The sequence below is a fragment of the Heptranchias perlo genome, unplaced genomic scaffold, assembly GCF_035084215.1.
Source record: "Heptranchias perlo isolate sHepPer1 unplaced genomic scaffold, sHepPer1.hap1 HAP1_SCAFFOLD_43, whole genome shotgun sequence".
NCBI lineage: Eukaryota > Metazoa > Chordata > Chondrichthyes > Hexanchiformes > Hexanchidae > Heptranchias > Heptranchias perlo.
Window position 1 is genome coordinate 3289508 of NW_027139442.1, and position 25802 is coordinate 3315309.

General features: G+C 45.2%; 2 non-coding genes across 2 annotated transcripts; both read right to left on the reverse strand.

Moving 5' to 3' along the window:
- Positions 1–8060: 8060 nt before the first annotated feature.
- Positions 8061–8132, reverse strand: trnaa-ugc (transfer RNA alanine (anticodon UGC)). The gene has a single exon. It is a non-coding gene; the product is annotated as a tRNA-Ala (tRNA).
- Positions 8133–9626: 1494 nt separating this feature from the next.
- trnaa-ugc (transfer RNA alanine (anticodon UGC)) lies at positions 9627–9698 on the reverse strand. The gene has a single exon. It is a non-coding gene; the product is annotated as a tRNA-Ala (tRNA).
- Positions 9699–25802: the final 16104 nt, after the last annotated feature.

Below are 25802 nucleotides of genomic sequence, written 5' to 3' on the forward strand. Positions count from 1 at the left end.
CTGGAGCCAAAGCAGCACTTTGACAACATGTAGCGTGAAATTTGTAGCTTTTTTGTTGTATCAAACGTTGGAAACTGATTCACGGACCTGGGCAGCGCTTTCGGGCAGCGAAATGTTTTAATTACAATCATGAATTGTGGAATTGATACAGAAAGTGAATAAAGTGAGCACCCGATCCACTGGAAGGGTCCAGTGAGGGTGCAGTGCCGGTGGGGAAGGGAGAAGAGGTTTTACGGACTGGGGATCCAACGGATAAAATCTGGATTTTGGCTCCAGATGGACAAGAAACTAAGCGAAGGCCGATAATGTGAGCGGGCGGGTTGGGTCGGGGGTGGGGTGGGGTTGGCGGTGGTGGGTGCTTCTGGTTTGTTGCTCTGGGTTAACAGAGCCTAAAGGGGCCGGGACAACACGGGAAACACCGAGATCCGCGGCGATGTTTTTGTGGCTTCGGATCGGATTGGAAGATGCAGCTGGAGGCCGAGTCAGTGTGTGAGATTTGCAGGGGGACAAGAAAAATGCCATGTAGGAGGTGGAGGGGAGTCTGTAGCAGATGATTTGGGAAAGTGGAGAAACTGAAGCAATGGAGGAGGAGACAGGATTCAATGCAGTGGGATGAGAGACGAAGATTCACAGGGAGATTCTGCAGCAGAGTATCGGAGGAAATTGAATCTATAGATCCCAGTAACACAACGCAGTTAATGAATGCAACCTTTAATTTCATGGGTTATTGATGTCAGGGAACACATCGTTGGTTCAGGAATGTTTTTAATGAATTTACTTTGCACATTCAATTAAAGCTAAATGAAAATACATCAACTGAATTAGCCTCGCTCTTTATTGAATTAAGTTGACGTGTCGTTTCTAGAATATCGTATCCTAATAATACAATGCGATCAAGAAATCAATGATTTTATTCTTTAAATGCAGTTCAATTATTTTTATGTATTCAGTCAGTAATGAAGTAAACGGCATATTCACATAAACAGACTGAGGACCTGATAGCGATAAACACACCCGGCGCGAGTACAATAAAACTCTTACAAACTGACAACATCCTAATAATGCCTTGAAGTCACATTTCCTCCTCATAATTGTACCGGAAGTTTCAGTAAATCATTCCGATGAATTATTCACACCTCTACTGCTCTCTCTCTCTCCCTCTCGCATTCTCTCGATTTCCCTATGACTTCCTCTCGATCCTATTCCCCCTTCCTCTCGTTTTCCTTCGCAGCCACATTCTCTATCGCTCCTCTCTATCTCTCCGCGCTCGCTCTACTCTCCTTCTCAATGGCCCTTTTCATATCCGAGTAAATCCTAACATCCTGCGCCTGTTTTCTCTTCACCAGCCCCGTGTTCCAACGATTCTATTCTCAGTGTTAGTTGGTTAAATGGTGAATCCTCTGTGAATAGTTTAATGTTTCTACGGATCATCCAAGTCTCCACCTGTTCGTCTCCACTGTCCACTTCATCTAAAATGCATGGAATAAACAGAATCGAATGCCTCTTCCAGACACACCTCACACTAATTGATATTCCTCCTCCTGTAATTATAAATTACAGCGTTAGATGGCGGCATTGTTCAATTAACAAAACGCCAACATCACCGCTGCTGCTAAAAATCTACAGATAAATTGAAGGGCTCATGATTCCAACAGATAAAGTGCAAACTGAGACACCATTACCTCAAAACATTACATTTTACAGTGAATTAATCCACAGTGAAGCAGAGAATGAGATGTGAAAGATATAATGCAGCTCCTAAAAGACTGAAGGAGCAGAGAAATTAAACATTCCATCATTCAACTGTTAGGAACATAGGAACAGGAGTAGGCCATTCAGCCCCTTGTGCCTGCTCCGCCATTTGATATGATCATGGCTGATCTGTGATCGAACTCCATATACCTGCCTTTGGCCCATATCCCTTAATACCTTTGGTTGCCAAAAAGCTATCTATCTCTGATTTAAATTTAGCAATCGAGCTGGTATCAATTGCCATTTGCGGAAGAGAGTTCCAAATTCAAAAACCCTTTGTGTGTCGAAATGTTTTCCAATCTCGCTCCTGAAAGGTCTGGCTCTAATTTTTAGACTCTGCCCCCGATTCCTAAATTCCCCAACCAGCGGAAATAGTTTCTCTCTATCCACCCTATCCGTTCCCCTTAATATCTGATAAACTTCGATCAGATCACCCCCTAACCTTCGAAGCTCCAGAGAATACAACCCCAATTTGTGTAATCTCTCCTCGTAACTTAACCCTTGAAGTACGGGTATCATTCTAGTAAACCTACGCTGCACTCCCTCCAAGGCCAAGATGTCCTTCCGAAGGTGCGGTGCCCAGAACTGTTCACAGTAATCCAGGTGCGGTCTAACCAGGGTCTAACAGTTAGAACAGAACAAGCCGCTGCGTAAAACACGGTGGGAGAAAATATAATTTAAAAAGTACAGCAGCACAGTTAACACCGATCTACAACATTCATTGATAAGATAACGACTTACCCGGAACTCCAATGGCTGCAAGAACAGGATAGTAAATGCGTTCTATCTGAAACATCACTGGATATCCCATTTCTTTCAGAAACGGCGACTTCTGCTGATCTGAAAACCGCAGCTCCGGCAGACACTCTGAGCTGATATATTTCAACGAGCCCTGATTTATAGAGGGGATAAATCTCCACTGACACGATTATACCCCTGATCATTGCTATTAGTTACAGTCATTTGAACAAACACATTACATCAGTAGCTTTGTCTCCAATGTAAATGATGACGTGGGTACATCACAAACATCTCAAAATCCAGGACATTATCTTAATGAGACCTCTCTCAGGAGTAAAGTTAAAAGCTGGGCTCAGAAAGGACTGGTCCAACAACAATGAGCGGCTTCATTTACAGTTTATTTTAATTGTATTGACCATGTTCACTCCTGCCGATCCATTAAAAAATTTTACAGATTTCACCAGATGTACAATGAATCCAGGGACACAAGCAGACCCGTTTCACTCTGTTCCTGTAGTTTCCCAGTTAATATATAACGTTGAGTCTCTGACACTGAGACAGTTAAAGGCCACGCTTATGATTGCAGAAGAGAAATGACTGTGGGTGATATTTGGTGTCGGACACTGAACGAGTTTCATTGCCATTCCTATCTCCGTTATTTTACTGCAGATGCTCACCCGTTTATTTCATATTGATTGACGGCTCCAGTAAAATTGCTCCCATGTAACCCCAAGCTTAGCTCACACCTTATTTGACCTCCATCACAAAGGCCCCGTGCTTCCCTCACTCGCCTTCATTCCTTCCTCAGTCCATTGCCTTTGAAACCGTCATCAATGCCTCCGTTCTCTCCAGACTCCATTCCTCCAGTTCACTCCTGGCTGGCTACGCAACCTTCACCTTCCAACCAGCAACACGTCCTGCTCAGCCCACTGACCCTCACTGACTCCCAGTTCCCGATCGCCTAACATTTGATTTTTTTTATTTGGAGTTTAAATCCCACCGTGGTCCACCCCTCCCCATCTCCGCCCTCTCCTCCATATGTGCAGGAAATCCACCCGTGATCTCATCTTTCATCGATCATTGGCCTTTTGTGTACCCTCGCTTGGTTCCACTCACCTATCTGATCATAGCCAGGAGGAGCTTCTCTTCCCACCCTATCACCGTTGTATCTGATGTCTCTAAAGGTTCAATCCTTGGTTCCCTCCTCTTCCTCATTCTCAACTGCCCTTTGGTGACATTGTCCGCAGATATGGACCGGCTTTCAGATGTACGCTGACAAAACCATCGCCTCTCTTGACCCTTCCAATGTCTTTGTGTTGTCAGAGCAATAATCTGTTTTAGATGAGCCACGATATCATCGAGTTAAAAACTGGGAAGTCATGATTTTGACCCCACAATCTCCACATCCTTCAAACGGATTTCATCCGCACCCTCTCTTTTTGATAAATTAAGCACTCACCAATCACCCAAGTCCTTAGTGATCTGCATTGGCTTCCAGTCTCCGAAGCATGCACTTTATGTTTATTCTTTCTTACACTAAATCCTCAGGGCCTCACCCCTCCCTATCTCTGTAACCTCTTCTAGCCTGACGGCCCTTACCAAATACTCAGATTCTCCACCTTTGGCCGCTTGTGCCCTAATTTTGACAGCCATAACCACGCTCCAGAATGCCCTCCCTAAGCCCCTCCATCTCCCTCTCCCTCTTTCAGGTGTCAGACGTGGTTCAATGGTAGCAGTCTCGACTCTGACGAGGAAACATGTGAGTTTGAGTTACATTATCAGACTTGAACATATAATCCAGGCTGATAATGCGGAGAAGTAGTGAGCAAGCGCTGTACTGTCGGAGATGCCGTCTTTCCAATGAGATGTTAAACCCAGAACAATTCTGCCTTCTCAGGTGGATGTAAAAGATCCCAGGGCAATATCTGAAGAAGAGCAGGAGAGTACGCCTCCGTGTGCTGGCCAATACCTATTCCTCAACCAACATCACTAAAACAGATTATCTTGTCATTGTATCATTCCTGTTGGTGGGAGCTTTCTGTGTGTAAATTGTCACGTGTCCGACATTACAACAATGGCGACACTTCAAAAAGTACTTCAGTGCCTGTATAGCGCTTTGGAACGTCCTGAAGTCCTAAGAGGCGCTATGTAAATGCAAGTTATTTCTTTATTTTAGACATTCCATGAAACCCATCTCTTGCTCCATCCTTTTCTCCTCCCTCCTAATAGCCCCATCTTTGGCCGAGGGCCCATGTTTGTCTGTGACTACTTCTGTGAAACGCCTTAGGATATTTATCTATGTTAAATCCGCTACATGAATACAAGTAGTTATTGTTATATTTTACCATCCTCCACTCTCTCCATCCCACCATTGGTGGCCATTCCTTCAGATAAGTATACTGTACTCTCGAAAGCCCTTCTGTATCCCTTCTATTTCTCCATTTCCATTTCTTACAGCCTCCTTAAACCCACTCTTTGAACGAGGTTGTCATCACTTCTCCTGATATCTTCTTATTCGTTTTAAGCCCATTGTTCCTTACGCCTCTGTGACGCCACCTAGCAATGTTTATTACATTAAAGGCGGTCTGCGAATGCGAGTTGTTATTGACTTTCATTGGAATGCTTTCATTAGTGGTCCACTGAATGAGCAAAAGTAATTTCTTGGCGAATATTCTTGTACCAGAAAGAGAATTATATAATAGACAGACCTGGCAACTATTCTTGGAAATCTTTTTCGTTGGAACAACGTTGGTCGGTTTATTTACAGACGTTGAAATAGATTTGTTCAAGTGTGAGGCAGTCATTAGCCAGTCTCTAAGATGAGACCAGCAACAGTGATTATGACACGCTTTATTGTTATTTCACTTTTATCTCTTTGATTATAATCAGTTTTACTGTTCTCTGAGGCTAATGACTAGAATGAAGGTTTATTAGATATTATCTTTGGCTAGGGCTTGTTTCACCTTTTGCCATCCGGTCTGTGATATGTCTGTTCCCTGGGGCTGATTGATAAAGAGCCCCTGTGATCAGACATTATGGTGTCCTGGAATGAAATCAGTATTTTGTTTTTTTTCCGTGGGAGGGAGAGGGGCATCCATTGCACACTTATAGACTAGTGGCTCTATATTCAGTTGTGGAGAAACTCTTACAACCAGTTAGTTGAGATGATTTGAACTTAGGGTAAAGAAGCCCATTCTCCAAATATGCTCCAAAACTAAGCAAGGTTTAGTAAACTGTGAGGAAAATGATAAAAGAAATTCAAGAATGATACAGGCAACTTGACACGAGGTAGCTGCATTTAATGTAAAGTGACAGACATTGGTAGAAAACAACGAATTTTAATACACCCTTAATGAAAAGACGCTGGAGGATGTGGAATAAAAGAAAGATTAAAAGTACTCAAATATATAATTCCATGGAATGGGGAGGGCAGCGAAATAAATCACAAAGAAATGCCTGATAGTCTCCAGGTTTACTGTCAGTATCGGAGGGGAGACTCATGCTCTCGCCGAAACGTGTTTCCTACTTTAACGAGCTGGATTTAGCACCTTGCCCATCCGAGGAATTTAGTTTCACTCAAACCAGATTATCGCATGTCAAGGTCCAATGCTAAAGTCACCAATTTGCATCATCGATTTGGACTTGACACCAATAGGTTGCGATTATTCCTTTATTGAACGTAACTAAGCATCGACACACACAATAAATGAAAGTGAGCACGAATTCGTTAAAGGAAAATCGTGTTTGACAAACTTGATTGAACTCTTTGATGAAGTAACGGAGAGGGTTGATGAGGGCAGTGCGGTTGATGTCGTGTATATGGACTTTCAAAAGGCATTTGAATGAAATATCACATAATAGACTTGTTAGCAAAATTAAAGCCCATGTGATTAAAGAGACAGTGGCAGAGTGGATACAAAATCGGTTATGGGACAGAAAGCAGGGAGCATTGGTGAACGGTTGTTTTTCAGACTGGAGAGAATTGTTCAGTGGCATTTCCCAGGGCTCAGTATGAGGAGCACTTCTCTTTTTGATATATATTAATGACCTGGACGTGAGTATACATGGTATAATTTCAAAGTTTTCAATGGCACGAAACTAGGACAGGCAGTGAACAATTTAAGGATGGTAACAGACTTCAGGAGGACATAGACATACTGGCGAAATGGACAGACACAACATGGCAGATGAAATTTAAAGCCCTAACCAAGTAAAGATGAACTGAATGTCCTCATTTCATGAGGCAAGATATTGGAGTTTTGCACAGTTTCAGATTATTTCCAGTTTCAATGATTGGGGAGGAGCAGGGAACAGGCGTTTGGACCACACAGAGGTAAGAAGAGTCTGGATGTTCGGCGGTTCTTCATTTCCCAGAGAGTAGTGAGTCTCTGGAATGCATTGCCGGCTGGTGTGGTGGGTGCTGACTCTCTGTACACTGGGCTTAAAATCATCTCCTTTTCTTCTCCAACCAGACAATTAAACATGGAGTATGCGGACCTGTTGCAGCTGTGGGTGAACGGAAGAAACCAGGCCTCCGCACTCAGAGTAATGAGAAAGGGCGCGTTGAGAAGAAAGAATCGGAGAAGGGGAGAGACTCCTTGGGCTGTGCTGTAACAAACCTTCCGATTTCAGGGAGCATTTTTCGAACGCTTCCGTATTCAGTCACTTTGCTTGCGGTTGGACGGGACTAGAAATGCTCAGGCGCATTGTAGCAGAGGCCGGCAAGAATATTGCGAGTCCCTGAGCTTCAGAGGAGGGCAAGGTGAGGCACAAAGAGAATTGAGTCTCATTTCACTATAGACGGACGCAAGCTCTGCCCCAGGTGCGGTTTTGTGTGTAAAGATCGATTCACTAAAAACACCTTGACGAGCTGGGGTTACAGACGGACATGACGGGCAGGAAAAGATCAGTTGGTTCATTAATCCTGCTCCACATGACTGGACCATCGTGACACGTCCTCCCTACACCATCCGACCCACCCACCGGAAACATGTAATCTCCTGGGAGCGGTTACAAACTAGAAAAATAATCCAGGGCCAATAAGGAGGTGAAATTCTGGGAAATTCCTCCTCGACTCCCTCAGGTGATCGACTCGATGTTCAATGGATGACATTGACCATGTGTAGGTTAACTGTAAAACCACTCACCTTCTATATGATGCGATCTCTGCCCCATTCAAGAACCGGTCCAGATCCCTCGAGAAGACGGAGGGAGAGTCAGCACCCACTGCACCAGCCGGGAATGCATTCCAGGTGCTCAGTACTCTCTGGGAAAAGAAGAACCTCCCAACATCAAGACTATTCTTACCTCTGTGTGCTCCAAACGCCTGTCCGCTGCTTCGGCCCAGTCTGTGAAACTGGAAATAATCTATCACTGGGCACGCTGCCCAACCCTGAGATGGGAGCCATTTAAACGTTATAGGCGCGCTACCATTAAATTATATTCTGTGCGGAGAGTTCATCTTTTCGCGAGGGAAAGAAACTATTGCCTGTCCTTGTGTTAAAAGGTGAGGCGAGTCTCAGCGGCTATTTTCACAGTTGAATCCAAAATTAGAAATTTAACTAGTTTGGAGATGCCGGGGATTGAACCCGGGACCTCATACATGCAAAGCATGCGCTCTTCCACTGAGCTATACCCCCACGCCGTTAAATATGCTTGAAAAATTAAGAAGCGGGCACTTTAGAAGTAAGGACGTAAGCTTTCTGCTCCTTCTCTCCAGGAAATCGAGATGCCCAGCGGTCCCACGTGCTCACAGTGTTCAACCTCTGCTTCAGTTCACGGGGTTTCTGCTCCTCTTTACTTTGAACTTTCCAAAAAAAAGTCCGAGGAAATAAAATAAATACAATTGCTAGTGGTCAGTTACTGTGCTGAAATCCAACCTCTGAATCATAAAGTGAGATGGAAGAATGACAGGGCGTCGAATAGGAACAACAGCTGGGGCTGCTCGCTCGACATTGCACCGTCACACATTCCGGTCATTCAGCGGCTGCGATGAGCTGAGCTGCTGAGGGGACCGTGTGATGAAGTCCTGCTCGGGGACAATTTAATGCTTGTGGAGCCTCAGATGTTGGAACTCGCAGCGCTCGCAGGAATTCTGGTGAAAAAAATATTTCTGGAGATGCAACCCAGGACCTCATATTTGCGGAGCATGCGCTCTACCACTGAGCTACACCCGCAGATGACACAGCCCGCCCCCCAAGGAAAGAAGAACTGATTGTTCTCATTTTATGAGGCCACCCAAGGTGGTTCTGCCCAGAGATCGATTATTTCCAGTTTCACAGATTGGGCAGGAGCAGGAAACAGGCGTTTAGACTACACAGAGGTAAGAATAGTCTGGATGTTCGGCGGTTCTTCATTTCCCAGAGAGTGGTGAGTCTGTGGATTGCATTGCCAACTGGTGTGGTGGGTGCTGACTGTATACTGGGTTTAAAATCATCTCCTTTTCTGTTACAACCAGACAATAAAACATGAAGTATTCGGACCGGATATCACTGTGGGTGAACGGAAGAAACCAGGACTCGGCACTCAGAGCAATGAGAAAGGGAGCGTTGAGAAGAAAGTCTGGGAGAGGGGGAGAGTCTTCTCGGGCTCTGCTGACCATCATTTCTGTTTCAGGTCCACATTCTTCGAACGCTCCCGTTATCAATGACTTTGCTTACGGTTGGACGGGACTAGAAATGGTCAGGCACATTGTAGCAGGGGCCGGAAAGAACATTTGTGGTCTTGAACTTCAGAGGAGGGTAAGCTGAGGCAGAGAGAGTATTGAGTCTCATTTCACTATCGACGGACGCAGGACTTGCCCCAGGTATGGTTTTGTGTTCGAAGATCACTTCACTGAAGCACATTGACGCCGAACATTCAGTCTATTTTGACCTCATTGTGCTCTGAACGCCTGTCCGCCGCTTCCCCCAAATCTGTGAAACTGGAAATAATCCATAACTGGGCAGGCAGTCCAACCCTGAGATGGGAGCCATTTCCACGTTGTGTGCGGGTTATGATTGAAACTTGTTCTGTGCGGAGCGTTCATTTTTTCGCGAGGTTGAGAAACTCTTGCCTGTCCTTGTGTTTAAAGGTGAGGGGAGTCTCAGAGGATATTTTCACAATTGAATCCAAAAATTCATATTCAATTTATTTGGAGATGCCGGGGATTGAACCCGGCACCTCATACTTGCAAAACATGCGCTCTTCCACTGAGCTACACCCCCAAATGAGGCAAACCTCTAACCAAGTAAAGAAGAACTGAGTGTCCTCATTTTATGAGGCAACCCATGGTGGGTGTGCACAGTTTCAGATTGCATCCAGTTTCATTGATTGGGGAGGAGCAGGGAACAGGCGTTTGGACCGCACAGAGGTAAGAAGAGTCTGGATGTTTGGCGGTTCTTCATTTCCCAGAGAGCAGTGAGTCTCTGGAATGCATTGCCGGCTGATGTGGTGGGTGCTGACTCTCTGTATACTGGACTTAAAATCATCTCCTTTTCTGCTCCAACCAGACAAATAAACGTGGAGTATGCGGACCTGATGCAACTGTGGGTGAACGGATGATTCCAGGCCTCCGCACTCAGAGTAATGAGAAAGGGCGCGTTGAGAAGAAAGAATCGGAGAAGGGGAGAGACTCCTTGCGCTGTGCTGCAACAAACCTTCCGATTTCAGGGAGCATTTTTCGAACGCTTCCGTATTCAGTCAATTTGCTTGCGGTTGGACGGGACTAGAAATGCTCAGGCGCATTTTAGCAGAGGCCAGCAAGAATATTTCGAGTCCCTGAGCTTCAGAGGAGGCCAAGGTGAGGCACAGAGAGAATTGAGTCACATTTCACTACAGACGGACGCAAGCCCTGCCCCATGTGCGGTTTTGTGTGTAAAGATCGCTTCACGAAAAACACCTTGACGAGCTGAGGTTACAGACGGACATGACGGGCAGGAAAAGACCAGTTGGTTCATTAATCCTGCCCCACATGACTGCAGCATCGAGACTGGACCCTTCCTACCTACATCACCATTTTACTGTGGGAGAACCTTCACCACACGGACTGATGCGGTTCAAAATGCCGGTTCAGCACCACCTTCTCAAGGGCAATTGAGGATGGGCAATAAATCCTGGCCTTGCCAGCGACACCCACATTCCATGAACGAATAAAATCCGCCCCTCCCCCCCGCCCGAAACCATCGGAAGTGTAATCTCGTGGGAGCGGTGATAAACCACAAAAACAATCAAAGGGCGATAAGGAGGGGAATTTCAGGAAAATTCCCCCGACCCCCTCAGGCGATGGAAACCAGTCCAGTACATGACTTTGGCCATGTGTAGGTTAACTGTAAAACCGCTCACCTTCTATATGATGCGATCACTTTCCCAGTCATGCACCGGTTCAGATCCCTCGAGAAGGCAAAGAGTCAGCACCCACCGCACCGACCGGCAATGCATTCCAGGGGCTCACTACTCTATGGGATAAGAAGATCTGACTAACATCCAGCCTATTCTTACCTCTGATTCGTCTAAAAGCCTGTCCGCTGAATTCCAGCCTCTAAATTATAAAGTGAGTTGTATGAATGAGAGAACGTCAAACAGGAACAAGAGCTGCGATTGTTCGCTCGACAATGGACCGTCACACATTCCGTCAGTCGGCTGCTGCTATGAGCTGAGTTGTTGAGGGGACCGTGAGATTAATCCTGCTCCGGGACAATCTAACGCCTGTGAAGCCTCAGAAGGTTCACCTTTCCGTGGGAAACGGCTGGGAAATGGGCAAGATACCTTTGTATAAGATTAGGTATTTTCAACACATAAAGCGTACATTCAGATTCGGAGTTTTCAACATATAAACCATAGAAACCACTCACGTTTACATTAGGCATCTTAATGCATAAACAGCACCCGCTTCAAAACATCAGATCGCTGGGAATCGGAGGATATTCGCTGAGGATCATGAAATGGCCGAGTGAAAACTTCCCCAGAAGGTCAGACTGAGCGAGGTGATGCTGGGAGCTGCTTACATAGCAGGATTCAAACATTTTGTAGGAGATAATAGGCGAAATTGTGAATGTGTTGAGAATATGTCGAGGATCTGTTGCGAATATTTTGAGCATATGTCGAGAATGAGTTGAGAATATGTTGAGAATATTTTGAGAATATGTAGAGAATGTGTTGAGAATATGTAGAGATGATCATGTCGAGATATAGGCGTCTCAGGTCCGCAGAGACCATCAGCAGTTCTGATAGGCGTTCAAGGAATGTTTTAACAGACTTTCAATTCCAAAAGGAACAAAAGTTGGGTAAAAAACATAAATTCTGTGCTTTCACGGCTCATGTTTTAAAAATTGGAAGTCGAAAAGAAGCTGAAATTTATTTTCCACCATTTAGTTTTATTAGGATATTTGTGCAAGTTATTATTGCTTCACAGCACAAAGAGTGTGGGGGGAGGAGAAACAAAATTGAGTTTGATTCTTTTTCATTCCGCAACATTTTTTCAGTTGATATGAAATCTGCGTGACGCAAGCAGCGTGAGTCTGACGATATCCGGGTCCGCCTTCTTTACACTGCAGAGAAGTTAACCCCTTCCTCAGGCAGCTAAAATGGTTTTTTTCGAGTATAACATTAATTTTGCTTCAATATTCACTAAGGGACGATTTTATATTGCTGAATGCAAATATCATAAAGTTTTTAAGTTTCTAATTTGAGTGGATATTTCCCCACGTTGATGGAAGGAAACCAGGACTTTTTATTGATTCGTTCCTGGGATGTGGGCGTCGCTGGCGAGGCCAGCATTTATTGCCCATCCCTAATTGCCTTTAAAAAATGTGGTGTTGAGCCGCCTTCTTGAACCGCTGCAGTCCGTGTGGTGAAGGTTCTCCCACAGTGCTGTTCGGAAGGGAGTTCCAGGATTTTGACCCAGCGACGATGAAGGAACGGCGATATATTTCCAAGTCGGGATGGTGTGTGACTTGGAGGGGAACTTGCAGGTGGTGTTGTTCCCATGCGCCTGCTGCCCTTGTCCTTCTTGGTGGTTGAGGTCGCGGGTTTGGGAGGTGCTGTCGAAGATGTCGTGGCGAGTTACTTCAGTGCATCCCGTGGATGGTGCACACTGCAGCCACAGTGCGCCGGTGGTGAAGGGAGTGAATGTTTAGGGTGGTGGATGGGGTGCCAATCAAGCGGGCTGCGTTGTCCTGGATGGTGTCGAGTTTCTTGAGTGTTGTTGGAGCTGCAGTCATCCAGGCAAGTGGAGAGTATTCCATCACAGTCCTGACTTGTGCCTTCTAGATAGTGGAAAGGCTTTGGGGAGTCAGGAGGTGAGTCACTCGCCGCAGAATACCCAGCCTCTGACCTGCTTTTGTAGCCACAGTATTTACCTGGCTGGTCCAGTAAAGTTTCTGGTCAATATTGACCCCCAGGATGTTGACTGTGGGGGATTCAGAGATATCGTGTGACGTTTTGAAATGAGCCAAATGGTTCTGTTCATTCTTGGCCCCTTTACCGATTAAGCAACGTGTGACTCCGAAACTGGAGGCAGGATTTCTCAAACCAATCCTGGAGAAACATGGGAGGAAAGTCGAAGTCCGTGTATTTGCATTAATATCTGAAAGCAACCGTCCAAAATTAATATATTCAGAGTGAAACTCTCGGTCACTGCGAGTAATAGCGAACGGCCGTGATCTGCAAAACCGAATATAGTACAACAGGCAAGGGAGGGTTAAATTCGGCCCACATTGTTTTTGTCGCTCTCTGCACTGTCCCTGAGTTTGGGATTAATAGTGTGTCTGTCTCTGGTATAAAAGTGAGAGATGAGATTGCATCTTCTGTCTCTCCACCTGGATTTTCTGGATGAAGCGGAACTTCACAGGTCAGTCTGCAACTGATACTGCGGCACTGTGCATCTCCGCTCGCTCTGTCACCGTATCTGTCTCCCTTTCTCTCTAACTCTCTGGTGCTGTATATGAAGGAGGGATACTGCAATTGAGCGTGACATGAACACACTGATAGGAAGTGTAAGACTGACAGTGTGTGTCTCGCTCTCTCTCTCGAGTGCTGGACATGAAGGTGGGAGACTGTCTGATTTAAAACAGAGAGAATGAAGTGTCCGGGCCTCACTGTAACTGGGGATGTGCTCGGCCCCAGTCCCAGTTCACGGTCATTTTCGTTTCCCAGATTCAGGGCGAGAGTCTCTGCGAGGCGGTAAAACTGGCGGTGAAAATTCGCGTCACAACTCAAACCCCAGCACCTGAGATTCTCCAAATCAGCTGGAATAAATTGTTTGTAAAATGCTGAACCCGTCTGGGAGGGGAGGTGTGGGGAGATCGAATCGGGTCTGGGACTGAATTGGAAGGAGGCGGGTTGACTTGTTATTGAAGGGATTGTATTTAGGCAGGAATATTACTGACTGTTAATTGTAACGGGGCTTATTTAAAAGCTCCGAGTTTCGGGGAATCCTTGAATATGAAGCCCGAGTCTGTAAGGGTTTGTGCGGGCCGCTGTGTTTCGGTTCTATTATCGATAAACGCGTTGAAACTTGCGGGTGGAGAAAGCCGGAGGTGGAGCTGGAAGATCAGAGTCCGCTCTCTGCTCTGTCTGTCACACCTCCTCTCCCGCTTTCTCTGTTTAATCCCCCATATGGAACCAAAGCGGGTAGGTGGACTGTAAACACGGTTTACTTGTTAACAGGACGAAAGGCGAGTAATATTTCCGATCTCCTGGGCACCAGGCAATTCACTGTTAATTGTTTATGAGCAAAGTTACATTTCAGTGATTCCCCGGTGTGTTTGATGCGTTATGTAAATAATCCAAAAAAAAAGATCGAACAGAAACGGAGTGAAGCGCTGAATTCCACAGGTGTAGAAAGGTTAGTCGATCAGTTCTGGTGATTCTTCACGAGTCCAGCATGGCAAGTAGTTTAAATAAATACAAGAAATCTGGTGATGTGTGGACTGGGGTTCATAAGTCACCGTTTAAAGTACCGGACTGTGGTCGGTGCCCCGACTCCAGTCCCATTAATACCTCATCTCGTCCACAACGAGACAAAAATAGTTCAACGCAACACTGGTAGAATGATATCAGCGTCACCCTTCAGAAAGTAACCAGCCCTTTCTTAGATACACTGGGTGGCTCTGAAAAGAGCCTTTACATCGAGTTACATTGAAACTACGGCATTAAAACAGGCCATTCCACCCAACTAGTCTATGCCGGCGTTTATGCTGCTCACGAGCCTCCCCCTTCCTTACTTCACCTAACCCTATCGGCATATCCTTCTATTCCTTTCTCCCTCATGTGCTGATCTATCTTCCCCTTAAATGCCCCTATGTTATTTGCCTCAACTACTCCTTGTAGTTCGAATTTCACATTCTAACCACTCTCCAGGTAAAGCAGTTGCTCCTGAATTCCCCATTTGATTTATTAGCGACTATTTTATATTTATTACCTGAAGTTTTGAACTCCCCACAAGTGGAAACATTTTCTCTGCGTCCATCCAAAAAAACCCTAACATTATCTTAAAGACCTCTATCAGGTTAACCCTCAGCCTTCTCTTTTCTCGTGAAACGACATCCAGTCTGTTCAGCATTTCCTGATAAGAATATCCTCCGATTTCTGGTATCATCCTTGTGAATCTTGTTTGCATCTTCCCCAATGACCCTATGTCTATAATTTGGAGGCCAGAACTGTTCTCAGTATTCCAAATGTGGTCTAACCAAGATTCCATACAAGTTTAACATAACTTCTTTGCTTTTCAATTCTACCCCTCTAGAAATGAATCCTAGTGTCTGATTTGCCTTTTTATGAACTTATTCACCAGCGTCGCTACTTTTTGTAATTTGTATATCTGTACCACGAGATCCATTTGCTCCTCAATCCCGTTTCGACTTTTATTATCCAAGCAGTGTGTGATATCCTTATTCTTCATTCTGCAAGTTTATTAATGTCCTCTTGCGTTTTGACACATTCTTCCTTTGTATTAAATACATCCCCCAATTTGATGTCATCAGAAACTTGTGAAATTGTACTTCCGATTCCAGAATCCAAATCATTATTGTAAATTGTGAAAAACAGTGGTCCCAGCACCGATCCCTGTGGAACATCACTTCCCACCTTTTACCAATCTGAGTAGCTACCCTTAACCTCTATTCTCGGTTTTCTGTTTTGTAGCCAACTTGCTATCCATTCTCCCCACCTGTCCTCTGACTCCACGTACTCTGAACTTACCCATGAGTCTAGAATGCGGTACATTATCGAGGGCCTTCGGAAAATCCAAATATATCACATCTACGAAATGAACTTTGTCTATCTTTCTGTTCCTTCTTCAACTGATTTATTAAGTTTGGTCCTGTCCTTGTCCTGTTATTAGGTTAAATCTGGGCCGCTTCACTTGTTCTTGATGCTCCCGCGGCTTTTCTTCGGGAGCAGCACGGCCTGGATATTAGGCAGCACCCCTCACTGAGCGATGGTCACCCGTCCCAGCAGCTTATTGAGCTCCTCGTCGTTGCGGATGGCCAGCTGCAGGTGTCTGGGGATGATGCGGGTCTTCTTGTTGTGGGCCGCGTTGTCGGCCAGCTCGAGGATTTCAGCCGTCAGATACTCGAGCACAGCCGTCAGGTAGACCGGGGCTCCGGCACCCACACGTTCAGCAGAGTTCCCCTTTCGCAGGAGCCTGTGAAAACGGCTGACAGGGAACTGCGGTTCGGCCCGGGATGAGCGAGACTTGGCTTTGGCTCGAGCTTTACCGCCGGTTTTTCCCCTTCCAGACATTTCCACAATCTCACAAGCACTTTCACAAAGAATGAAGAAATCCACCCGCACTCGCCCTTCCTATACCTTCTGGGGGAGTACAGTGGGGGCAGTTGTGATGGCTCTCTCTCAGAGTGTTTACACTGCCCGCTCACCTTCACTGATATAATTTCTTTCAACTGCTGCAATATTGTCCTTTAGTAATATTGCTGCACTCCCTCCTTTCCCTACTTCTCTGTCCTTTCTAAAGGTCTTGTCGACTTGAATATTAAGCTGCCATTAGTGCCCAGCTGGTAGTCAGGTCTCCGTAATCATTTAATGCAATTATTTAACTTTACTCAATGCCTGATGTGAACTGCGGCAAAACGTATTTGCAGCTGGTCAAGTATTGCAGGTATCGACTGTCTCTTCAGTCCGATAAAAGGTGAAGAATTACTGGCTGTTGTGTAATTTCCATTGATTAGGAGTTGGCGACATCTACTGGCTGGAAAGGGGAACTTCAACAGAGCGAGAAAGGTTCTGTCAGAAACCAGTTTAAATAAAGAACAAAATCCAACAGCCTGCAGTGTCTGTTCAGGGTCTGATGTTTGGGAACTATTTTGGTGTGACTCCTTGCCAGTGATGGTGGTATAGTGGTGAGCATAGCTGCCTTCCAAGTAGTTGAGCCAGCTTCGCTTCCCGGCTATCGCAATTTAGTGTTCTGATTAATTTATTGCATTGAGAAAAACTTAGTTTGCAATCGGATTCCTTGCAGTTCAGCTGGATATTGTTTCCAAAACATTAACTAGTATAATTATAGTAAAATGTTTTCAACGTTCAGTTATTTTCCAGATAGAAGGAATAGAGAAAAAACATACTGGAAATAATGAGCTATCAAGGGTGTCATGAGAGTGAGGAAGGCAAATGATATGTTAGCCTTTATTGCAAGTGTGTTGGAATATAAGAGTAAGGAGGTCTTGCTGTAATTGTACTATGAGGAGATACGGTGTAAAATCGGCCTATATTCACTGGAGTTTAGAAGAATAAGAGGTGATTGCATTGAAACGTATAAAATTCGTGAACGCCTTGACAGGGTAGATGCTGAGAGGTTGATTCCCCTGGCTGGAGAGTCAAGAACTAGAGGTAATCGCATCAAGATAAGGGGTCGGCCATTTAGGACCGACATGAGGAAAAATGCCTTCAATCAAAGGGTTGCGAATCTTTGGAATTCTCTGCTCCAGAGGGCTGTGGATGCTCAGTCGTTGAGTATATTCATGGCTGAGATCGATAGACTTTTGGACTCTCGGGGAATCAAGGGATATGGGGATCGGGCGGGAATGTGGAGTTGAGGTCGAAGATCAGCCATGATCTGATTGAATGGCAGGGAGGGCACGAGGGGCCGTATGGCCGAATCCTGCTCCTATGTCTTATGTTCTTATGTAGAGTGTGTGCTGACGACACTGTTAGGTGGGACTGTAAACATTATAGATGGGAGCAGAAAGTTGAAAAGGGACATTGATAGATTAAGTGAGCGGGCAAAACTATGGCAGATGGAGTTTAACGTGGGGAAGTGAACGGTCATCCACTTTGGACCTTAAAAAGATAGATCAGAGTATTTTCTAAATAGCAAGAAGGTAGGAACTGTGGGGGAGGAGAGAGATTTAGGGGTCCAAGAACAGAAATCACGAAATCATATAAAAAATTAAAATGGAGATGAAATTTTATTCTTTATCTCAAGGGAACTGGAATAAAAAGGAGTGCAAGTTATGTCACAGTTATACAGAGCTCTGGTTAGACCTCATTTAGAGTACTGTGTTCAGTTCTGGGCACCGCACTCTCTATCATAGCTTGGAATGAGAAGGGTTTTTTTTCTCTTTGGGATTCTATGCAATGGAATGGGAAAGGGTTTGGTCTTTTCGGATTTTTTTCAGTGGGAGAGAATGAGAAGGGGTTTGATCCATTGGGATTCCTTCTGCGTGCTCTTGCGTTTACTAGGGAAACCTGTGCGTTGCCAAATTGCTTTGTGTTTAGCTTTGTGCACCCTCGTTTGAACCCGAAAAAGAAAAGAATAAATGAAATGGAACATGAAAACGAAATTCTTCAGCTATCACGTTATCAGCGGAGCTTATAGGGTCGGTACTTGTTCGCGAGAGAATGCTGAGCCCGAAGGCAATATCAGCTCACTGCTATTAAATGGGTACGGCCACAATACAAACCCAGGAAAATCAAATGAAACATAACTGGACATCAAATAAGAACAGGGCAAACATTTATTTCATAAAGAGATGATATGTCACAGGGAGTTTTGTAGTCAGAACTTGTGATTGCGTGACATTGATTGGTTGAATGTTGGACTGAAGTTTAGATTCACGTCTTTATTACGTAATTTCCGTTGTGCAGATGACAGGCAATCATTTCACAGGTAATTTCCGGTTCGGCAGATGGCAGGCAGTCGTTTCACAGGTAATTTCCGTTGGGCAGATGAGAGGCAGTCATTTCACAGGCAATTTCCGTTATGCAGATGTCAGGCAATCATTTGACAGGTAATTTCCGTTGGGCAGATGACAGGCGGTCATTTCATTCTGTGGATCGATGGCCTTGTTCCAGTCGAGTCGTATTCCTGTTATGTTTAGTGTTTCCGAGCATCAACCAGGACTCGCTCTTCCTCGCCACCAAAGCCACAGTGTGTGGTGCTGGTCTCGGCCCAGTATCAAGGGGAAAGGAGTCGAGGGCCGCTTAATCATTAAATTTTAATTCCCAAAAATGGATCGTTTTCTAATAAGAGAAAGAAGTTCTTCTGCTACGAAACATCCATCAGATCAAGGACGAAGCAGTACAGTGAGGCTTTTTGAAATGTGTTTTGATCAATTGTGCAAACGCAAACCAAGATCCAAAGCCCCAGTGTGTTAATTTTAGCGAGGTGTTTGCAAACAAGAGTTTAAAACTCGTCAAATTCAAAAAGACATTTAGAAACAAAACATGGGGAACTCGTTGATCACCCGCTTGAATATTTTCAAAGGAAGCAACGGGGATTAAAGTTATCAGCACAAGTTCTTAGTCGGTCAACTGCTCTGAATGATAAGGCACAACTGGCATAATATTTGGTCTCATACCGTGTGGCAAAAGAAAAAATGGCCCATACAGTTGCCGAAAAACTTATTCTATCCAGCATCTCTGAATATGGTGCGAACAATCTCTGACGAGAAATCTGCCGAAAAATTGTGAAGCATTTCTCTCAGTGATAATACAATGTCTAGGCGAATATGTTCGATTGCTGAGCATTTCGAAGCCAAGCTGAAAAAAATATTGGCAAGTAAAATCAAGGAAAATCCAACGATGTTTTCTAAATACATAAAGAGCAAGAAGATAATTAAGGAAAGAGTATGGCCTATTAGAACAAAAAGACGACGTGTGTTTGGAGGCGGGAGACGTGGGTATAGATCTTAATGAATATTTGCGTCTGTCTCCACAGAAGAAGGAGGCGATGCAGACATTGTAGTTTAGGAGGAGGAGTGCGAATCATTGGATGGGATAAACATAGTGAGAGATTAAATATTAAGGGATTTAGCATCTTTGCAAGTAGATAAACCGCAGGTCAGGTTGAAATGTATCCTAAGCTGTTAAGGGAAGCAAGGGACGAAATAGTGAAGACTCTGACCATCATATTCCAATCCTCTCTAGCTACAGACGAGGTGCCGGATGACTGGAGGACTGCTAACGTTGTTCCATTCTTTAGGAAGGGAGAAAGGGTTGGACCAAGTAATTACAGGCACGTCAGTCTGATGTCGGTGGTGCGCAAATTACTGAAAAAATTTCTGAGAGGCAGTGTTAATCGTCATTTAGAAAGGCACGGATTAATCGGGGAGAGTCAGCATGGATTTATTAAGGGACGGTCGTGTCTCACTAACGTGTCTGATCTTTCTTTTGAGGAGGTAACAAGGAGGGTCGATGAGGTTGGCGCGCTGGATGGAGTTTACATGGAATTTAGCAATGCTATTTACAAGGTCGCACATCGCAGATTGATGAGAAAAGTAAAAGCCCATGGGATTCAAGGGAAAGTGGCAAGTTGGATCCAAAATCGGCTGAATGGCAGGAAGCAAAAGGTGTTTTTATCAATGGAAGGCTGGTTCCAGTGGGGTTCCGCAGCGCTCAGTAATAGTTCCCTTGCTTTTGGTGGCATATATCAAATGATTTAGACTTAAATGTAGGCAGCATGATTAAGAAATTTGCGGATAATACAAAAATTGGCCGTGTGGTTGATAGCGAGGAAGGAAGCTGTAGTTTGCAGAAAGATATCCATGGACTGGTCGGGTGGGCAGAAAAGTGGCAAATGGAATTCAAACTGGAGAAGTGTGAGATAATGCATTTGGGGAGGGCAAACAAGGCAATGGAATAAACAATACATGATGGGATGCTGAGAGTTGTAGAGGAACAGAAGGAACTTGGAGTGCATGTCCACAGATCCCTAAGGTAGCAGGACAGGTAGATAAGGTGGTTACGATGTCATACAGGATACTTTCCTTTATTAGCCGAGGCATAGAATATAAGAGCAGGGAGGTTATTGTGAATTTGTATAAAACACTAATTCGGCCACAGTTACAGTACTGCGTACAGTTCTGGTCACCACATTACAGGAAATATATGTTTGCAATGGAAAGGGTACAGAGGAGATTTATGAGGATGTTGAAAGAACAGAAGAATAATAGCTTTGAGGAAAGATTGGATTAGCTGGGGTTGTTTCCTTTGGAATAGAGGAGGCTGAGGAGAGATTTGATTGAGGTGTATAAGTTTATGAGGGATCTAGATATAGTTGATAGGAAGGACCTATTTCCCTTAGCAGAGAGGTCAATACCAGGGGCCATAGATTTAAAGTGATGGGTAGAATGATTAGAGGGGAGTTGAGGAGAATTGTTTTCACCCAGAGGGTGGTGGGTGTCTGGAACTCACTGCCTGAAAGGGTGGTAGTTGAAAAACCCTGATGGGATTGAAAGGGGACTTGGATGTGAACTTGATGTGCCATAACCTACCGGGCTACGGACCAAGAGCTGGAAAGTGGGATTTGGTTGGATAACACATTTTCGACCGGCAAGTACACGATGGACTGAATGGCCTACTTCTGCACCTTAAATTTCAATGATTCCATGAACAGAGAGAAGGGCAGAGAGACAGAAATGTGGCTGACATTGTAACAGGAGGAGGCCATTCAGTCTCTCGAGCTTGTTCCGTCAATCATTTACATCACAGTTGATCTGTACCTCAACTCATCCAGAAGAGGTGGAGGTACAGAGAGAGAGGCAGAGACAGTGAGGGGAGCAGATTTGTAGTGATTGGAATAAACACTGGTTTATATTGTGATTTCATGCGATAGTGTAAACTGGGTGATAGCAAGAGTTTACATCTCTCCCCATTTTTACATTAATGGGAAAAATCTCAGGAGAGTTGTAAAGGAGGCTCCTGATTTGCTGCCACCCACTTTACACTATCGCACACAGTCCACATCTGCCCACAGTGAGAGGGATTGAGAAACAGAAAACAGAGGGACAGAAAGGCAGAGATAGAGAGAGAATAACAACAAGGGAGATCACCACACAGAGAGAGAGAGAGAGAGAGAGAGAGACTGAATCCAGAAGACAGAGATATTCAGAAACAGAGAGAGAGATGTGCAGACAGAAATAGATTTAAAAAGGGCAGAAAGAAATACAAAGCGAGACGGATAAAAATGCAGAGAGTAAAAATACAAAGAGATGTAGAGAGTTATAAAGTAATATAGAGAAGATACAGAGATATGGACAGATAGAATTAAAGAGAGAGCTATACATTACGACAGAGGTACAGAGATATAAAGAGAGAAATACATATAAGTAGAGAAGTACAGAAATACAAAGAGAGATAGAAAATATTAGAAAGAGAGAAACATAAAAAAGAGAGTTACATATAGAGAGAGAGATACAGAGATACAAAGGGAGAAATACATAAAAAGAGAGAGGTACAGAGAAATAAAGAGAGGTAGACATTATTAGAAAGAGAGAAACATAAAAAGAGAGCTGCATTTATAGAGAGAGGTACAGCAACATGAAGATAGAGATACATATAAAGAGAGTGGTGCAGCGATGCAGAGAGACAGGATAGATACAGAGATATGAAGAAATAGGGAGATAAATAGATGTAAAGAATTGTAGAAATACGGAGATATGAATAGAGATAGATGCAGAATTAAATATAAAGATGCAGAGACAGAGATGGAAAGGTGGAGAGATGCAAGAAGAGGTAGAGACTGGAAGAAATGGAAATGTAGAGAGAGAGATGGAGCTGTAGAGGGAGAAACATACAGGTTGCTTTGGACTACCGGGAGAATCCCAGTGGAAATGTAACCCCAATGTATACACACAGGACACATGTCTCTAAATATATAGATTTTGTGCGTCTCAGTGTCATTGTTACTAGAATATAACACATGCTCCTCCCTCACTGCCTGTCTCCCCCATTTCAATAAAAAATCTTCAATTCTCCAATCTCATCTCTCCCAGATCCCCAGAGAACCAGAGAGAGAAACTGAGGACCAGATACCAGAGATACAGAAACTGGGAGACTGAAATAGAGAGGGGGAGAGAGAGAGAGAGAGAGAGAGAGAGAGAATAGATGCTGATAGATATTGATAGATACAGATGGAGAGAAACAAAGAGCAAGAGAGAGCTGCAGAGGCAGGCAGAGAGAGATACAGAAACAGGGCGTGAGAGAAAAAAAGACAGGGAGAGAGAGATACAGAAAGAGAGAGAGATACAGAAACAGAGAGAGGGAGATATAGAAAGAGAGAAAGATACAGAAAGAGAGAGAGACAGAAACAGAGAGGGATAGGCAGAGAGAGGGGTGCAGAAAGGGAGAGGCACAGAGAGAGAGAGATACAGAGAGAGAGAGAGAGAGAGAGAGAGAACGCTACCGAGATAGAGAGAGAGCGAGAGAGAGAGAGACAGAGATTTAAAAATACAGAGCGACAAATTTGCAGAAAGAAATAAAAATAATGAAGTGCACAGAGCGAGAGGTGGAGAAATAAAGATAAACAGGGAGAGGCACAGGGAGGAAAACGGAGATATAGAGTGAAGGAGGGAGAGGTGCAGAGAGAGAGATGGAGATGTAGAGAGAGATGGAGGCAGAGCTACATAGAGAGTGATGGAGATGTTGAGAGAGATGGAGGGAGAGGTGCAGGGAGAGTGATGGAGATGTAATGCGAGGTGGAGGCAGAGCTACATCGAGAGCGATGGAGATGTTGAGAGAGATGGAGGGAGAGGTACATGGAGAGCGATGGAGATGTTGAGAGAGATGGAGGGAGAGGTACATGGAGAGTGATGGAGATGTTGAGAGAGATGGAGGGAGAGGTTCATGGAGAGTGATGGAGATGTCGATTGAGACGGAGGGAGAAGTGCAGAGAGAGATACACAAGTTATAATGGGCGATCAGCAGAAAACTCAAGGACCGCAAATCTAAAGGGAACAGTTTATCATGACCGAGTAACCCCACAATGACTCAGTAATCCTAAAGTGACCCATTAACCCCACAGTGACTCGGTAACCCCAAAATGACCCAGTAACCCAACAGGACACCGTACACTACTGTGACCCAGTAACCCCACAGTGACCCAGTAATCGCACAGTGACCCAGTAACCCAACAGTGACACAGTAACCCCACAATGAACCAGTAAGCCAACAGTGACTCAGTAACCCCACAGTGACCAAGTAACCCCAGATTAACCCAGTCACCCCTCGGCGACCCAGTCACCCCAGAATGACCCAGCAACACCACAGTGACACAATCACCCCAGAGTGACTCAGTGACTCAATTACCCCACAATGACCCAATCAACCTGAAGTGACATAGTATCCTCAAAGTGACCCAATAACACCACAGTGACTCAGTAACCCCACAGTGACCCAATAACCCCGCAGTGACAAAGTAACTTCAAAGTGACGCAATAACTCCACAGTGATACAGCAACCTCAAAGTGACCCGATAACCCCACAGTGACACAGTCACCCCAGAGTGACCCAGTAACCACAGAGTGACCCAATAATACCGCAGTGACAAAGTAACTTCAAAGTGACCCGATAACCCCACAGTGATACAACAACCTCAAAGTGACCCAATAACCCCGCAGTGATTCAGTAACCCCACAGTGGTACAATAACCCCACAGTGACCCAATAACCCCGCAGTGATTCAGTAACCCCACAGTGGTACAATAACCCCACAGTGACCCAATAACCCCAAAGTGATTCAGTAACTCCACAGTGCTACAGTAACCCCACAGTGACCCAATAACCACGCAGTGATTCAGTAACCCCACAGTGTTACAGAAACCCCACAGTGACACAGTAACCCTACAGTGACCCAGTAACCCCGTAGTGACCCAGTTACTCCAGAGGGACCCAATAACCTCACAGTGAACCAGTAATCCCACAGTAAAATACAAAAAGTATCACTCCTGTCTGATACTGTGTGTGTCAGTGTCAGCTCATGTACATCTACAGTACACCGTGGATAGAAGGGAACGATTCACTCCTGTCTGGCACTGTACGGCCCGTGTGTGTCTCAGTGTCAGCTCCTGTACATTGTACAGTACACAGTGGGTAAAAGGGAATGATTCACTCCTGCCTGGTACTGTATGGCCCGTGTGTGTCTCAGTGTCAGCTCCTGTACATGTACAGTACACAATGGGTAAAAGGGAACGATTCACTCCTGTCTGCTACTGCACAGCTCGTGTGTGTCTCAATGTCAATTCCTGTATATGTGCAGTACACAGTGGGTAAAATGGAACGATTCACTCCTGTCCGGCACAGTACGGCCCGTGTGTGTCTCAGTGTCAGGTCCTGTACATGTACAGTACACCGTGGATTAAAAGAGAATGATATGCAGGGACTCGCTGTCATATTTAGGAATGTATGATTTGATAGAATAAAAGTGTCACAAATGGGTCAGCACATACACGGGACATGTGTGACTGATTATCAACGTGTGTGTGTGTCTCAGTGTCACTGAGCGCATAATGTAACCCAGGGGCCTCTCGCAGCCTGTCTCCATTCCCCCTGTGGCCCAAGAACCCGGGGTCCTCTCAAAGCTTGCCTCCCCTCCCCTTGTGGCCAAAGCACCCCGGGGTCATTTCTCAGCCTGTCTCCCATTTTCACTGTGGCCCATCAAACCTGGCTCATCTCACAGCCTGTCTTCCCTTCCCCATCTGGCCCAAACACCCAAGGAACCGTCGCAGCCTGTCTCCTCTCCCCTTGTGGCCCAATCACCCGTTGTCCCCTCGCAGCCTGATTCCCCACCCCGTGTGGCCCCAAACACCCCGGGTTCCTCTCTCAGCCTGTCTCTCCCTCCCGCTCTGGCCCAAGCACCCAAGAGGCCTCTCAGAGCCTGTCTCCACCTCCCACTGTGGCACAAGCACCTCAGGGAACCCTCACAGCCTATCTCTCCTCCCCTTGAGGCCGAGGCACCCGGGGTCCCCTCGCAGCCTGTCGCTCACTCCCCCCTGGAGCACAAGCACACGGGTTCCCCTCGCAGCCCATCTCGCCTCCTCCTGTGGCCCAAGCATCCCAGGGACCCCGGCGCATCCCACATTGCCCGACGACGACATTTAA